This window comes from Felis catus, chromosome D4, assembly GCF_018350175.1.
Source record: "Felis catus isolate Fca126 chromosome D4, F.catus_Fca126_mat1.0, whole genome shotgun sequence".
NCBI classification, from domain to species: domain Eukaryota; kingdom Metazoa; phylum Chordata; class Mammalia; order Carnivora; family Felidae; genus Felis; species Felis catus.
In genome coordinates this window covers 7,214,259-7,232,226 of record NC_058380.1, presented here as the reverse complement: position 1 = coordinate 7,232,226, position 17,968 = coordinate 7,214,259, and the positions used below count along the sequence as shown (strand labels likewise).

Here is a 17,968-nt window from a genome sequence, read left to right as displayed (position 1 = left end):
CGAAAGCGCCCCTTAAAACCCTGCTTTATTTTTTTGTTAAGTTTATTTTGAAAGAGCGAGGGCACATGCAAGCCAGTGGGGCAGGGCAGAGAGAGAAGAGAGAGAGAATCCCAAGCAGGCTCCGCGCTGTCAGCACAGAGCCTGACATGGGGCTCGATCTCACAGTGAGATCACGACCTGAGCTGAAATCAACAGTAAGGCGCTCAACCAGCAGAGCACCCAGGCACCCCACAAAAATCTACTTTAAAACTAGAAAGAAGCATCGGGCGATTCCTGAGGGCAATGAAACGTTCCAGATCCTGACTGGTGTGTTGGCTACAGTTACATAGATACGTACATTTTTCAAAACGCATCAGCTGGATACTTCAGTTCTGTGCATTTTAGGGTATGCAAATTACACCTCAGTTAAATTAGTTGTGAATCCGTATTTATGCTTCCCGGCCCCAGCTCTGACACCAGTGAGCTGGGTGGTCTTGGCCGAGTCAGTACCCCTTCCGGGGCCTCAGCTTTCTTGCCTTCATGATGAAGGGTTATAATCAGAAAAAACCTACAGTCCCTTCCAGCTCAACACTGTGATCTGATAAACATGACCTCCTCCCTTCATTTCAGCCTCTTTTTTATGCCCACTGGGCTCAGCACTAGGCTCAAAGAGACTGGCACACCATTCAGAGGGACGAGGGGGTAACAATGGTGTGTGCAGGGAATCCAGTGTCTTTCTACTGCATCATTAACTCTGCAGCCACACTTGAAAGAACACGAGTGGTTTTGCACAGGGATCCGGCAATGCAACATGACTGAGCTGTGGGATGAGAATGATCTGGCCCCAGAGAAGTGTATCTGCCACCAGAGATAACAACTTTCACATGGAGAGTGGAGAGAATGTTTCCTGGACAATAAGAATGACTGACAGATATTAAACGGGAGGAAATTGAAGGCTCTGCCAAGTTTCGTGATAAAATGCTATTTCTCACGGTAAGGTCAAGCTGTCTCTAGTGCAGCTCCTGCTTTTAGAATACAAAGGGAACACAGCAGATTCAATAGAGTGCGTCAGGCTTTGCAAAGAGTATGCGATCAAAGGCCACTTGTTTCATTTCTAAATGAAATTGAATGACTATTACGGCAATAAAAATCATCAAGGATGAGTTTGGAATTTGCTGATGAACTAAAAGCTGAGAAACATCAGTAAGAAAATCGCTAAAGGTTTGATCCCGAAGCCCTTTGGATATAAAGTGCCCATGATGTTTTCAAGATTACACACGTAAAAGGAAGGCTAAACTGGACTTTCATGAAGAGCATTATGCCAGCCACTACGGTTGGCATTAACATATTAATGAGTGCTTAAAAAGGTGGAATATATTTACTGGCATTAAATCTTATAGCTTCCAAAGACTAAGGATCTAAACACAAAATGTAACGTGTATGAATCATTGAGTATTAGTGCACTTACTTATGCAAATGGAACAGAAACAAAAGTCATATTTTAGTCTCACGTTGCATTAAAACAGAGAATCGTATTTGTTCCTCATTTTTAATCTTTGCGGAATGATCTTGTGATGGTTAATTTTATGTGCCAGCTTGACTGGACCACAGGGTGCTCCGATGTCTGGTTAAACATTACTCTTAGTATGTATGTCTGTGTGGTTCTGGATGAGATTAACATTCGACTGATAGACTGCATAAAGCAGACGGCCCTCTCCAATGTGGGTGGACACCACCCAATCTGGTGAAGGCCTGGACAAAAGGCTAAGTAAGATTCTTCAAGCTGGGACATCCAGCTCCCACCTTCAGACTCAGACTTGGACTAGAACTTACACCTTTGGGGCTCCTGTTGTCAGGCCTTTGGACTCAAAGGAAATACAGCATAAGTTCTCCTGGGTCTTCAGCTTGGCTACTACAAATCTTGGGAATTTTCATCATCTGTAATCACATGAGTCAATTCCTTATAATAAATCTATTCATGTGTAAATATTCTATATTTGTGTGTGTACATATATATATAATACATACATACATATATGTGCATATATACACAGAACCAGTAAAATATATATATTCTGTTTTTCTGAAGCCCTCTAATACAAACCTCCTCAAATGATTCATCAATTGATTCACGTTAACATGATCCAACATTTTGGGGATTAGATATCAAAATTTACGATGAGTGTAGCCTTTGATCCAACAGTTGTCCTTCTAGGAATTTATCTCACAAAAATACTTAGACACGTATGCAAAGAACGAAGTGTAAGGATCAGGGCCACCATGTTGCACGATGTCAGGTTCAGAGGCATCATTATCACTGAGGCTATGTCGATGGTGTCCTTCAAGCATGACAAAGACATTCACTATCACATTGTTTGAAACGGCAAATAATTCATAACAATGAAAATTTGGAGGATGATTAAATAAGTTATGTTACAGGGGCACCTGGGTGGCTCAGTCGGTTAAGTGTTGGACTTCGGCTCAGGTCATGATCTGGTGGTTCACGGGTTCAAGACCCGCGTCGGGCTCTGTGCTGACAGCTCAGAGCCTGGAGCCTGCTTTGGATTCTGTGTCTCCCCCCCTCTCTCTCTGACCCTCCCTCGCTCACATTTTGGCTCTCTCTCTCAAAAATAAACGCTAACCCTTTTAAAAAAAAATTAGTATGTTACATCTGCATGATAGGATTCTATGGATATAATGCCTTTGTTGATCTATATGATCTGATGATCTATATGATCTATCAGATCTATATAATCTGAAAAGGAACACTAAGTTAAGAAAACCAAGGGCAAAACAATGTAGAATATGTTCCCACATCTGTGTGTATATGTTTTTGTTTACACACACCACACACACGCACACACACACAGAAAATTTCTGGAAGGACATATAAACCATTAATACTAGTTGCTGCTGAAAAGTTACCATGACAAGGAGTTCTACTTTCAGTTGTACACCGTTTTTTAGGGTGTGTGTGTGTGTGTGTGTGTGTGTGTGCATGCACATGTGTTTACCATGGACAAGTATTATTTTTGTAATTGCAAAAAAACTAGACTAATACAAAGTGCACCCGTTCATTCAGTAATTCAGGATTATGTACTGAAGAGTGTGCTGAGTCCCAACCCAGGCAAAGGGCTCATCGTCCAGTGGGATTCTCTACTTTGTTCCTGGGAGTGTCAATCTTGCTGCTGTTGTAACGGGAAAATACAGCCTCTTTCATTCCACAGGTATTTATGGGGTCCCCACTCTGTGCCGGCGATGTATCAGGGACCAAGGAGACAAAAGTCTTTGCCTTCATAGTTCTTACAGTCTCCCTACTTAGGTCCCCAGGGCTGTGGTCTGTGCATCACACTCATGCGGCCGTAACAGACCTCATACGAGCAGTCATTCCACAAGTGCTCTCAGAGGGCGGGCACAGCGGTGCACGTGTGCACGACGCATGGGTGTGCACACAATGTGACTGGGTTCCCTGGCCAGCCTTCACACAGACAATCCTATACAGCGAGGTCTCTCTTCAGAGCAGACGAGACCAGTACGTAAAAGGTCCCTGTAACAAGGAAGGTCTTGGGAACAAACAGAGTCATCTTACAGAACTGCTTCTTCCGCTGCTCCCTCCACTCCTCTGCTCCAAAACCCTCCCAGGCTGGCTGCAATTCAGCAGACAGCTAGGTTCCTAAATCCCAGGCTGGCTGGGCGCCTCAGTCCTTAAAACTCGTCACCAGTTTCATCCTTGACATTTCCACCCGGTGAGACCACAGCAGCCTACAGAGACAGGAGGCTCGCACAGTTCACCAGAGGGAATTATTCTGGATGGTCATCTTAGTTACCATTCTCCGGGAGTTCAAAGCGGCTTCTCCCGACCAAGTCAAGGGCTACCGTTGTTCTGGTATCTACCAAACCCCAAACGTCCGGGAACGCCCACGGCTGTGCACTCGCGCATCTCCCCACACACCTGCTTCTTCACAGCTCTCACTGGCTCCACTGCTGCTGCGGCTGAACCGGCATGGGACCCATCAGACCTTCTCTTTCCTTTCCTGCCTGGACCTTGCAGGTTCGCCTGGACCGCTTTTGGAACCAGCAGCCCAAGGCAGACAGAAACAGCTGATCCTCCTTTACGACAAAGATCAGGACGCATTTCTGATCGTTATTTCTATTGTACTGAGACCAAGCCCTACCGTCTTCTGGCTGACTCCTTGGAGTAGCAGCTGCTCACCTTATAATGATTCCCTCCCATGTGCAGAGCAGTAATAGCTTCTGCCTGGTGACAGCAGCAAGAGATCCAATAAATGGTTTATTTAACATTTTGTAGAAAGAACCCAGGAGTACCCAGTACCCACGAGATGCCAAGACCCAGATTTTAATTTAATTTTAGAAGTAAAATTTATTTTAAAAGGTAGAGTTGCCTGCTTTGGCCCTTGGGAGTACAATAAGCAGACATTGATTTCCGCTGAAGAAATCATCAAGAATTATTGAGCTGAAAAGCGCAGGCTTGCCCTGGTCTCCACCTCAGTCAATATTTACCTTGAAAAATAATTAATCTTGATGGTAAGGAAAAGCAAGCACCAGTATGTATTCTTACTTTTTCCATGTTGAGACAAACGTTGAATACACACACACACACACACACACACACACACAGGACTGCCAGAAATGGCAAAAACTTGAAGTACAAAATTAAAGCCCACCTAAGATCTTCTCCACACCCCAATGAAGTCAGCATTCCCTCTGCCACACTTGCTCAGACTTCCTCACTTGCCTTATGCACACAGTGCTCTTTGCTCCCAAAGAGGCAGCAGGGTTCGCAAGAGTCGAGGCATCACCTAAGCGACTGACTGCCACAAAAGGGTCCTGTGTCTTGGTGTGTCTTCCACGAGTAAGAAGGAGCAACAGCAGAAGAGCAGGTGACTGAGTACGCCTGGTTATCGTAAGAGAAGCAGGATTCACCTCAGAGCCACAGTCATTCTCCCACAGCCCGCATGCATCTGCCACCCAGAAAGCACCACTCAATAGCTCCACAAATGTGGCTGATGGCTAAGAACGCTGGTACAAAAATTACCAGTAATATCCAATTGCTGTCACTTAAATAATAACTGCTAATGTGCATTGAGCTCTTGGCATTTACCAAGTCAAGTTCGGCCTTTCACAAGGATGATCTCATTTATTCTTTACCTTACCCTCATGAAGTTGGTATCATTGGCTATATCTTAGAAATGAGGAAAAAATAAAAATAAATTTAAAAAAGCCCTCACTCCTATGAAAGACGTTGCTGGCAACGGTGGCTGCTGACAGCTCCCAGCTGCCCCTCTTCAGGAGCTGGCCTCTGCACAAGGGGCTGCTTCTCTCAAGGTGATATCCCGCCCTGGGGACAGCCTTTATGCAATAACCATAGATGTAGTGGAGTGCCGAGGCCTGGCCCTGTCGTCTGCAGAAAGGACCCCTCCGACCATCCCAGGGATTGGCTGAAATCTCTCTTGCAACTGCAGGCAGTTCAGCCCCTCCTTCTGCGCAACCCTGCTTCCCTCATTCCCATAGAGGTGATGCCCCCTTTCCTAGGGAGTCCAATCTAAAACAACGGTTGTCATAAAAAAACAATCTGATGGTTGGGAGACTTAGACTTACAAAGCTGTGGTGTGTGAACCATTCCTCGCCAGATGCCTCACCTAAGGGGCCAAGATCAACCCCAGGACAGAATCTGGCTGGAAGCCCAAGCTTCCAGATGCCCACATTTGTATGGAGCAACTCTGAAAGCTAATCCTGACTTGGCATCAAAAGTCAGTGAAGGCTCCTAACCACATTTCCTGACCTTGTCATAACATGATGATTTTATTGCACCTTAAAACCCTAAATTCGGGGGCTCCTGGGTGACTCGTTTGGTTAAGCGTCCAGCTCTTGATTCTGGCTCAGGCCATGATCTCATCATTCGTGGGATCGAGCCCCATGTGGGGCTCTGTGCTGACAACGGGAGCCTGCTTAAGACTCTCTCCCTCCCTCTCTCTCTCTGTCCCTCACCCCACTTGCGCTCTAACTCAAAATAAACACATAAAAAGAAACCCTACATTTGACTAACTATCAGCAGAAAATCTACAGCCTAATCCGAAGCTCCCACCCTAATGGTAAAGGCAAAGACCTTGCAATCTTTCAAGTTTTTATTTTGTTTTTGCAAGTTAGGGAGGTTAACTCTCCTCCCCCCACCCAAAAGAAATAAAATGTGTGAACAATTTAATGAGAAAAATCTGAGTGAAATTCCAATGATCCACTGATATTCTCTTTCTAGCTTATAAAGCAGAAATAAGGAAGAGACGAATGGTCAGTGAAGGAGGATACATTTACTCACACCATACTGAATCACTAAGAAGTACTCATCAGTCCCCCCTAAGAGCCCTATCTTCCTGGAGAGGCAACTGCTAAGACAAGATCTAAGACAGCTCATTGTGTATCAAACTAATCTCTTTTCCCTGAAACCCGCGAAGGAGTTTTTAAATGTTTTTGCCATGGATTTTTTCCCCCTATTACTTTCCTTCTTCCTTCTTTTTAATCTGTGTTTTATTCTTTTAAAAAGAATATTCTCTCAGCTAGGAAGGAAAGCAAAGTCTCATTTTTCTGCTGACTGGCTTGTGCACAACTGGAAATTATAAAAGAAATTGCTGTATCATTGATGTAGTAAGAAAACAGGAAGACAATTTTCATCCCAAAATGAGCCCTCTCAGCTGAAGCTCCCTTTGTAGTTGATGACACACGCTTTCCATCTCGGCATGGGGCCAGTTTTATTAAAATCCTATAGCAACAGCTTATTTTTCAAACAACACTCAAAAAAAGGCACTTTATGATGAATTTCCTTTAAAATTGCTCATGGTCATGTGTTTGCCACCTTCAAGGACTCCAATGGGAAAGGGATCTTACTTCACAGGGGCAAAGTCTGAACATTATTCTTGTGATGAAAAGCACTCGCTGGGCCCGCAGGTGACGCCCAAGAAAAGAGGTGGACGGGTGTGAAAGCACAGGAAAGCTGGGGATCCAGCTCTCCGCACATCACTTCGCTAAACAAAAAGAGTAAACTCTGCGGGACCTAAAGAGCGTGCCAGGCAACCCGGCTATTATGCCGGGGAATGACACGAAAACATAAAAGATGCCTGGATCTGAGAAACTGGACCAGAGCTGCCTATTGAGGAGGTAAAGAAAGTAAGCAGAGAAGAGGGTAGTGATGGAGAAATGCTAATGCCCCAAAGAGAAGGTGAAGGCGGGGGAGAAAGAAAAGGTGAAGGAGGGTGGAGAGGAGAGAGATGGACACTGACTCCTTATTTACTCTGTCAACTGGAGATCAGTTTCATTAATTCCAAGAGACAGCCTTCATCTAGGAAACCACCGGGAACAGAAGAACCAATAAACCAAAGATGGTCTTAAACAACTTGACTGCTTTAGCACCAAGCGACTAGAGACCTTTAGGGCACAAATGATCAAAATTAACCTGCCTCCATCCATCCAGTGACTTCTCTACTTATTAATCTGTGACCCAATGCCTGCCACACACACACACACACACACACACACACACACACACTGAAGAAGAATATGGGATAAGATCAAAAAAGTAGTGACAACTTTGGAAAGTAAATGATGGAGTTATTATTTTATAAAAATAATAATAATAATAATAAAATGATTAAACTGCCCTGAGCATAATTAAGGAGCATAGAAGTCAAACACATGTTGGAGCAGAAATCTCACATACTGTAGTAGCAACAGTCCTGTCCAACAGGCGTTTCCTAGCATCTGAGCTGCTAGCACTGAAAAGCACCTTGGGGCACCTAGGTGCACTGACAGTGCAGAGCCTGCTTGGGATTCTCTGTCTCCCTCTCTTTCTGCCTCTTCCTCCCTCTCTTTCTCAAAAATAAATAAGTAAACAAGAAAAGAAAGAAGGAAAGAAAGAAAGAGAGAGAGAGAGAGAGAGAGAGAGAGAGAGAGAGAGAGAGAGAGAGAAAGGCATCGTAGTGGTCAGCTTCCGTAACACTGTCCCATCCAGAATAGATTCTTTCCACCTGTATCACATCCTCAATAAACATTTCCAAGTATACATTTCCAGCAACATTTCCAAGCACACCGGTTTTTCATCTGTATCTCTGCTCTACCCACAGTGAGTTCATTTAATTCTTCTGCTCTAAAAATGCATACACACATGCTACTAACACTGATCGACCCTTTGTGCCAGCTAAAATAATCTCACAAGAGTGGGATGCCTGGTGAAGTTAATAAACTTCAGGTTACAATGCCCTGTGGCAATTCTTCACGCGAGGCTCCCACAGTGTCGCCAGTTACCAGGAAGCAGAGCAAGCATGGGGTCTTGTACCGTGTTACAAAAGAGGTTTTTCTATAGTCATCAAACCTTTGCTTCAATTCCCCTTTAAGTAACTCCAGTTCGATAGCAGTCTGGATAGAATTCCTACAGAGACTTGCGTATTAAATATTGAGAACACCCAGAGTTGACACAAAATGCGTGGTCAAGTCATAAAATCTGCCCTCCCACGTTACAGTTGGCTGGAAACTGAATGGAATACTCATGGTGCTCACTGTGAGGGTGGAAACACTGGCTTACTCTCACTGGATCTTAAGATACGCTTGAGTCTACTGAACAACTAGCATCAAACATGATAGCCAATCCTTCTCCAAACCTCTGTGTGCCTTGCGTCTCTCTCTTTAGTGAATTCTGAACCCCTAGATGAAACTGAGGACCACAGTACTTTTGGTTAACATCTACATATTCCTTCCCTCAAAAAGGGTAAATCTCAGGGTAGGACATTTGGCCATTTTTAAGCGTGAAGTTCCATCAATGGAAGATTGGTTACATCGCTTCAGTCAATGATGGTACTTTCAGGCAAAGGAATGGTGTACTTCCAATTAAAATGATGGTATAAATGGTGCTCACAATATGTAATTAAGTGAATAAAATCAGGTTACAAAGTAATAATCATAATACAGTCCCACTCATTTCTGTTTGAAAAATGTCTGTGTATGCAGAGAAAAGTAACTGAAAAGTTCCAAATGTTCTGAAACACTAATAGTTCAAGAGTGATTATTCTCTAAAAATGGGATCGTGCTCATCTTTTTTATTTTCTTCTTTATATTCTCTATCTTTATACTGTCATCATATATTGCTTTGAAATATGTCTTTTTTAATGTTTATTTTTTAGAGAAGGAAGGAGAGAGAGAGCGCACACACATGCACAAGCAGGGAGGGGCAGAGAGAGAGAGGGAGACGAAGGATCCAAAGCGGGCTCTGCGCTGAGAGCAGAGAGCCTGATGCGGGGCTTGAACTCATGAACTACGAGATGACGACAGGAACCAAGGTTGGATGCTTAACCAACTGAGCCACCCAGGCGCCCTGATCGTGTATTGCTTTTAAAATATGAAAACTGTAAAGTTTTGGAATGAAAAGAAGTGAGGTATTCTTCACTTACAAAAAAAGATCCATGTCCTCACAAGAGGATTTCTTTATAAAAGAGGAATTCACTTCTTTGGAAGATTTTGTATCTGCTGTAGGTCTTTTCCAGACACTACCATCAAAGAGTAGTTCTGCTTTCCATAGACATGACAAGGGTTGTATATGGGGCGGGGAAGGCAGGTGAAATACGCACAGCTTAAGCATATGAAAACCACCACCTGCAGATGAGACACAGCAGATCAAGTGCAGGGAACTCCTGTGCTGCCTCTTTCACCCTGACTTGTTCACGTGGATGGACAATGGTCGAGACTCCAAAAACACCATCAATCAATCGTAGATGACTAACCCACAGGCAGCGCTGTGAAGTCCTGCTCCAACTCGCCCCACTGCCCCAGCCGCCGAAGTATTTATTTTCCACAATATGGCGGGGTGGGAATCATTTTGTGATTCTTGTTTTGAAGATCCAGAATGCCTGCACCAAGAATTCATTTGGGCCATCAAAATCTTCATGTAGATTGCAACACCCATCCCCCTCTCCACAAGGGTCAAGGAGCTAGAAAGTATGCTGGGTGCTCCTACATTCACATATTAGACTCTATTATCATCTTACAGTATTTCTTATTTTATAAATATGAAATTTATTGTCAAATTGGTTTCCATACAACACCCAGTGCTCATCCCAAAAGGTGCCCTCCTCAATACCCATCACCCACCCTCCCCTCCCTCCCACCCCCATCAACCCTCAGTTGAAACCCCCATGGGTTTCTGTTAAGTTTCTCAGGATCCACATAAGAGTGAAAACATATGGTATCTGTCTTTCTCTGTATGGCTTATTTCACTTAGCATAACACTCTCCAGTTCCATCCACGTTGCTACAAAGGGCCGTATTTCATTCTTTCTCATTGCCACATAGTATTCCATTGTGTATATAAACCACAATTTCTTTATCCATTCATCAACTGAAGGACACTTAGGCTCTTTCCATAATTTGGCTATTGTTGAGAGTGCTGCTATAAACATTGGGGTACAAGTGCCCGTATCTTACAGTATTTCAATGCAATCAAATTTCTTTGTTTCAAACTCAGGAGCTCTAAGGATTCATTCAAAGGTGTAGAAGAAAAATATGGCAGGCCAGGAGAAATCCTTGGAAATGCCATGGTGGGCAAGTGAAGTCTCATCTTGGGTCTGAAAGTACTGGGCACCCAGAGGACAGGAAGAAATAGGCCAAAGGGGCAGGCAAGAACATGGAAAAGGTGATAAGGACAGTTAAAGATAAACCTCACAACTTCCGAAGGCTCTATCCTATCCTTATGCTGTATGTAGCCAACCAAAGAAAATCAGACCATTTGAATCTTTTAGTTGGATTACTTTGATCGTATACCCAGCCCGTACCATTAGCTTCCAATAATTTAAAACAGAAAAAAGAAACCTTGAATTTCTTCAACTGGTTACCTAAGCCAGAGTACTCTCAAGTGAATCCAATGCGACAAGTTGAAAAGTGAAAAAAAAAAAAAAAAAAAAAATTACAACCTTTTCTTTGGAGGGGAGGCGAAGGGGGTCTACACCATGCCAAATAACTGGTTTGACTAGATTTTTCCTGCCTGAGATGACCCACAGTTTGGGTGTCATGAAGACACAGCCTCTCTGTTTCTTTCCTGTACTCGGAGAAGGAACGTTCCATTCCACGCAATTCATGAATTTTAAAAACCATGAACCTTCCTTCACATTCCGGAGGAACACAAACGTTTTCCTGTCAGAGAGCTGTTTTGAGCATAAATGCTCAAGTGATTGCGATGGTGACAGGGAGAGGCCTTTTCAGACTGAGTCTTTGTTCTGAGCTGGCTGGAGACTCCAGCAGTAGAACTGCCAGTAGGGTCTGGACATATGGTTGAGCACAGAGAGCAGGGACGGAATTTACCGACCACCAACTGCCATAACGGCCCCGCGCCTGGAAAATGGCCAACAGTTGAACCAACTGCCAGTGCTGCCATGTTGTCATTAGACAAGGAGCCAAGAGAAAAATTACATGACCACGGAAGACCACTAGCTCCCCCTTGTGGTGGAGCACAATGGCTAAGTCCTGCCAACTCTCCACTAGAAAGACAGCCCTGAATTCCATGAACGAAAGGATGAAGGCCCTTTCTGGAACAATCCTATCGGCCCATTCGAATAGCTGCCTTTATCTACACCTTTCCAAAGAGCTAATATTTACAGCCTTCTAATTTTGATGACAAAAATCATATCACTCAAACTCAAAGCTCTCTAAGGATTCTCCACTGCCCTTAACATTAACTTCCTGGGCACCTGGGTGGCTCAGTCGGTTGAGCATCCAACTCTTGATTTGGTCTCAAGTTGTGATCTCACAGTTCATGAGTTTGAGCCCTACATCGGGCTCTGCACTGACACTGGAATTCTCTCTCCCTCTCTCTCTGCCCCTACCTCACTCATGCTCGCTCACTCTTCCTCTCTCAGAATAAATAAACTTAAAAAAATTAAACTAAAAAAAAATTAACTTCCAAAATCATGACCATGGCTTTTAAGCCCCTGAGGATGTATCTCCTATGCACCTCTCAACCATCACCCCCCCCCCCTCACTTTACATTTCCTGGACTTTCTCTTGAGACCTTCAGTATTCTCACATTTGATGGCTGTCTTTGTTAGGAATAACTGTGACTCCCCTTTGCCACCTTCACCCCATCCCATCTGGCTAAATCTGTTCAGATTTCACTTAAATACCACCTCCTCCTGGAGGCATTACTTTATCCCTAGACTAAATAGATCTCTCTGTTCAGTCTGAACTTAGCACCCTGAATTTCCTTACCTAAGCACTCCTGACAATCATAACTGCTTATTTAAACTCTTTCTTCCCCATTAAAAGATGTTCTCTATAAGGGCATGTACTCTGCCTGTAGTTCACCCCTCTACCCTCCACACCCAAAACAGAGACTACAGATATTCATTGAGAGAATGTGTCTGAAGCAGTAAATTCTAGAATGGAAAAAAGAAGTGACATATTAAGACACCAAGGGAAGTATTATTATCTTCAATTTATAGTGAGGAAAGTGAAGCTCGGAGAGATGTACATGGCTTGGCCGACACTATAAGGGAGAATGTGCCAAATCCAAAATCCACACCCAAGTATAATTCCAAAGCCAATGAACTTTCTACTGCACGATGCTTCCTGTTAGGCAGCCCAAGTCAACCACAGTCAACTCTTGCTTAATTGCGTCAGTGAAAGCATCACATGGCATGGCTGTTCTCAAACAGTAAATAATCCTAAAATCATTTCTATCAGGCTTCAGGTGGTAATTCTTTAAGGTGGTGCTTTTGTTCTTCCATTTTAAAAGAGATTTCTTTTGATGTTCCCAATATCGCCAAAGAAAAGAACTCTGTCACTCTGAAAAGCCCTTACTAGTGAGCTTTACCAACCGGAAAGCAACACTGAACATCATGAAGCAGAAAACAGAAAGAGCATTAGGTGAGGTGTCCACAAGACCCTGGCGCTAAGGCACACCCTGGCCCAAGCCTGAAGGATGACCTTGCCTAGACTACTCTATGTTTCTGAAACCTGGTTCCTCATCTTTATTTTTTTTTTTACAATTTTTTTTAAGATTTTATTTTTTTTACAATATAATTTATTGTCAAATTCATTTCCATACAACAACCAGTGCTCATCCCAACAAGTGCCCTCCTCAACGCCCATCACCCACTTTCTCCTCTCCCCCACCCCCATCAACCCTCAGTCTGTTCTCAGTATCCAAGAGTTTCTTATGGTTTGCCTCCCTCCCTCTCCGTAAATTTTTTTTCCCCCTTCCCCCCCCTCATGGTCTTCTGTTAACTTTCTCAAGATCCATATATGAGTGAAAACATATGGTATCTGTCCTTCTCTGACTATTTCACCCCACATAATACCCTCCAGTTCCATCCACATTGCTGCAAATGGCCAGATTTCATTCTTTTTCATTGCCAAGTAGTATTCCATCATGTATATAAACCACAATTTCTTTATCCATTCGTCAGTTGATGGACATTTAGGCTCTTTCCATAATTTGGCTATTGTTGAAACTGCTGCTATAACACTGGCGTACAAGTGCCCCTATGCATCAGCACTCCTGTATCCCTTGGGTAAACTCCTAGAGAGATAAAGGTTTTCCCAAACAAACACAGAAGGAATTCATCACCACTAAACCAGCCCTATAAGAGATCCTAAGGGGGACTCCGTGAGTGAAATGTTGTAAGGACCACAAAGTACCAGAGACATCACTACAAGCATGAAACCTACAAATACCACAATGACTCTAAACCCTTACCTTTCGATAATAACACTGAATGTAAACGGACTAAATGCCCCAACCAAAAGACATAGGGTATCAGAATGGATAAAAAAAAAACAAAACAAGACCCATCTATTTGCTGTCTACAAGAGACTCATTTTAGGCCTGAGGACACCTTCAGATTGAAAGTGAGGGGATGGAGAACTATGTATCATGCCACTGGAAGTCAAAAGAAAGATGGAGTAGCCATACTTATATCAGACAAACTAGACTTTAAATTAAAGGCTATAATAAGAGATGAAGAAGGGCATTATATAATAACTACAGGGTCTATCCATCAGGAAGAGCTAACAATTATAAATATCTATGCACCAAATTCAGAAGTCCCCAAATATATAAAATAATTAATCACAAACATAAGCAACCTTATTGATAAGAATGTGGTAATTGCAGGGAACTTTAATACTCCACTTACAACAATGGACAGATCATCTAGACAGAGAATCAATAAAGAAACAAGGGCCCTGAATGATACATTGGACCAGATGGACTGGACAGATATATTTAGAACTCTTCATCTCAAAGCAACAGAATATACTTTCTTCTTGAGTGCACATGGAACATTCTCCAAGACAGATCACATACTGGGTCACAAAACAGCCCTCAATAAGTATAAAAGAATCGAGATCATATCATGCACACTTTCAGATCACAATGCTATGAAACTTGAAATCCACCAAAGGAAAAAGCCTGGAAAACCTCCAAAAGCATGGAGGTTAAAGAACATCCTACTAAAGAATGAATGGGTCAACCAGGCAATTAGAGAAGAAATTTAAAAATATATGGAAACAAATGAAAATGAAAACACAACTATCCAAACCCTTTGGGATGGTTCCTCATCTTAAAAAAAAAAATAAAAGAAAAGAAGCTGGAAGCATGGACCATAACGGGCTTTTATTTACCAAATTACATTCTGTTTAAAAGTGGAGGTGGTCTTCACAAACTTGCTGATTTATACTTGCATAAGGCAATTAATTCTGTTTGGTGTGAAAAGACCTCTTCAGGCAGCTTCAGTTAGAAAGCTCAGGATCTTGTTTACGTTAACAAAGTCTTCATTAAACAGGACAACTGATGCCCAAAAGAATGTTGTTTTCTTTTTTCCTGAAAATTCTCTCCAACTTCTCGAGTTCTGAATGCAAAGAACTAGACTCAGAATCCTAATCAGATCCCAAATGGTGCCTACCTGCTTCCTTGCTGCGCATCTCTTCGGAAATTAGTTTCATCTTTGTATTTTTGTACATCATATAAAGATTCTCTAGTATCCTGACCAAGCAGGCCGTGAGGCCCTCCCACAGTGACAATTCCTGATGGCTCGTTCAGCTTCTCTTCTAGGTCTTCTAAAGAAGTATCCCCAAAGATGTTTTAAGAATCTCAGGAAGCAAAGACCTCTATCAAACCTAAGTGTTCTCTGCAATGACTGATACACAGTGCCCAGTTTGCTCTCTGATCTTAAAGAAAAAGAACCTTCCAAGGCCTCTCCTCCGTCATATGAGAGCAACAATACCAACTCTACAGTTACTAGAAGAACTGGGTACGATCTCCTTACGTAAGCAGTACTCAAAGGGCAAATCTCTGTTACCCTGTGTCGAGGGCTTCTAACCAGAAGTTCTACCATAAATTGAAAATTGTCTTGAGAGAGTATGGTGCCATGAAAAACAAACAAACAAAAAACCACTGACCTGAGAAGCAGAAGGCCCAGGTGTAGTAACTGGAAGAGTTGGCTTAGATGCTCACGGAACACATCAGAATCCCAAACCGATTTTGACAAGTTGGAACCACGAACCAGATCAACAGAGAGTTTATCTAATAAAGGCTTTGTTCATGGCCAAAAAGCAAACAACAACCAAAAAGGAAGCATGTGGTTGCAGGAAAAGATGGATGGGGAAAGAATGGAAAGAACTGGAAGCAGGAGCTAAAATGCAAACCAACAGCACACTGTGGTTACCCAAAAGTTAATCTTTTCATGGACTCCTGGACCCGTGGAAAGCGTCCTCGTTTCCATGAGTCTTGAGACAAGAAGCAGCATCATGTCCTCAGATTCTGCCATGATGGGCAACCCTCCTCCTCCAAACCTTCCCCTTACACACACATGTCACATCACCACACCAGATCCCTGCGCTTCCTCTGTGGTTCTTGCTGGATTTGGGTTAATAGGACCTCATCTCTCCTGGACAAATATCTCTAGTTTTGGTTCACATGGCCCATCATCCCAGACTGTCAAAATCTTTGGGACTGTGATCTGCTCACAGCCCCTTCTCTCCGGATGGTGATGGGATCTCAAACAGTGGCTCATGGGGAAGGACGGGAACATGGGAGCTGCACAATGTCACATGTACTAGACTGAAAATATACATTTCATGTGTATTCTATACATAATAAACATATATTGAATTATTTTATATTAATAAACATAAAATGGAAATATCTTGTATTTAAGTCATTATTGTATCTTCCTTCCAACTAAGGAATAGCGATCAATCATACTCCATGTACATTTCTCGAGGTAATTAGTCCTCAAGCCAACAGGACTCTGGAGAAGGAATCAGAATGCTGTGGGGAACTAAAAAATAAACAACAGACCTGATCCTGCTTCCAGAAATGTGGACTTGACATAAACATATAGGAATATATAGGAATCACAAATAAGTGATCTCCTTCAAAGGGGAAAAGATATAACTCCTCCAAACTAGATTCAGCATAAAAGCACACATTTTTGTAAATTAAGGGGGGAAACTGCAAAGTTGAGTTACTGAAGGTCCATATTCCCAAATGTTAACAGTGACCCAGGACAGGCAGAATTATACTTTGCACCAACTTTTCATTCCATTCATCCGTATTGTCTACAATTCTGACTTTCATGGTAAGAAAAATTATAACTGTTGGGTTCTTAGAAAGATTCCTACACAAACCGTGGTGAGGCCCGGTTCCCGTGACTGGCATCTCCTCTGTTCCTCATGAGAGGAAACACAATGCGTCCCCCTGCTGACTCACTCAAGGCAGCCCCAGGACAGATCCTGATGGACTGGGGCAGAAGACACGTAAGTCGCCCCAGTGCACTGTCTGGAACTGCTGAGTGAATCCCTCTCCCAGGCTGACCTCCCAGCTGCACCCACGACAATCCTCGGCCCCAGGCATCAGTTGATTCTCTCCCTCTGGGTTCTGTCCGTGGACAGACACCGTCAGCTTTAGGCACTCTGACCCAAGGGCTGGAGTTCTGCCCACAAAGTCCCAACCCAGTGAGAGCACTTCTAGTGCTCTTCCCTGCCTGGACTTGTCGTTAGGACACCCCGCCATCCCCAGCGAGTGGCCCTCCTTGCTGCCCTCTCATTAGGATCTGCTCGAGGCTGGACTATTGCTATACCGTCTGACTGGCCACACCCCTTGCCTTGTCTTAGTCACCTCCTGCTAATGCCCTGTGGCCAAAGTCATCTTTACAAAAACAGAATCACCGCAGGCTACCTCTCTTAATGCTTTGCGGTGGTTCCCCATTCCCAAAATGAAGTTCAAACCTATTGCCTGGCTCAAGTCTCCCTGAGGACCTGACCCTGTGCTTTGAGGGTACAGGCCACTGCTTAGTCCTCTTGTATCTCGTACAATAAATGTGGATGGAACTGACCTGTGCTGCTTTGGATGCTCAACTCTGCCTTTTTTTTTTTTTTTTTTTAAGCTATCCCTGCACCTGGTCTGTTTCAGTCCCTATTTAGTCCAGCCTGCATGGTAGGTCTGGTGTTGGGTCCTCCCCCCTCCCCTCCTGTAGGATCCCTGCTATTTTGAAGATATAGCTGGGTAACTTCCATTCAATCTACTCTGCTTATGCTATGAAGGGTGGCTGGAGTGTCCTGAGACAGAAGGAATTAGTCTAGAAGGAATTCATGGGTACACCACCTATGCAGCTGCCCAGGACCTACGCTCCACAGGGCTCTGCTGTTGCCATCTTGAAATGTGTTTTCTAAGTTTCTTTTTTTGTTACTGAAGTGCAGTTGACACATAACGTGACATCAGTTTCAGGTGCACGGCATAGTGATTTGACAACTCTATACCTTATGCTACGCTTACCACAAGTGTCCCTGCCATCTGTCACCATGCAACACTATGACAGTACCATTGACGACATTCCCTAGGCTGTGCCTTTCATCCCCGGATTTATTCCTTCCGTAACTGGAAGGCTGTACTTCCCACCCCACTTCACCATCCTCCCACCTCCTCCCTCAAGCAACCA

At 43.5% G+C, this 17,968-nt stretch overlaps 1 protein-coding gene across 2 annotated transcripts in view; it reads right to left on the bottom strand.

Moving 5' to 3' along the window:
* Positions 1–17,968, bottom strand: part of GLIS3 (GLIS family zinc finger 3) — a 547,835-nt gene that overhangs the window by 513,445 nt on the left and 16,422 nt on the right. Inside the window, exon 1 of one of the 2 annotated variants that reach the window (XM_045043119.1) lies at positions 1,813–2,435. The exons of the other annotated variant lie outside the window; for it this stretch is intronic. The gene's annotated coding sequence lies outside the window, so the exon portion shown is untranslated. Of the gene's footprint in view, positions 1–1,812; positions 2,436–17,968 lie in introns of those variants that run through there. 2 annotated transcript variants of the gene reach the window in all.